Source organism: Etheostoma spectabile, chromosome 4, assembly GCF_008692095.1.
Source record: "Etheostoma spectabile isolate EspeVRDwgs_2016 chromosome 4, UIUC_Espe_1.0, whole genome shotgun sequence".
Classification (NCBI taxonomy): Eukaryota; Metazoa; Chordata; class Actinopteri; order Perciformes; family Percidae; genus Etheostoma; species Etheostoma spectabile.
In genome coordinates, this window is record NC_045736.1 from 31,944,324 (window position 1) to 31,944,593 (window position 270).

Sequence of the window (270 nt, forward strand, 5' to 3'; positions counted from 1 at the left end):
CGTGGGGCGACTGCCTGGAAGGCCCTGTCCCCCATAGCAGACAGTCTAGTCCTTGGTTGGTGCAGGCAGCAGGTGGAGATAGAGGAGCGGAGGTTACGTGAGGTGGTGTGTGGGGGGAGGAGTTCACTGAGGTAGGCAGGGGCAGATCCATGTATGCACTGGTGGGTCAGGAGACAGATTTTGTACTGGATTCTGTGTTTAATGGGCAGCCAGTGGATTGATTTCAGGACCGGGGTGATGTGATCATATTTGCGCCTCCTCGTCAGGACC

The 270-nt window shown here is 56.7% G+C and overlaps 1 protein-coding gene across 4 annotated transcripts in view; it reads right to left on the reverse strand.

Moving 5' to 3' along the window:
• Positions 1-270, reverse strand: part of grip2b (glutamate receptor interacting protein 2b) — a 375,168-nt gene that overhangs the window by 354,113 nt on the left and 20,785 nt on the right. The window lies entirely within an intron of this gene.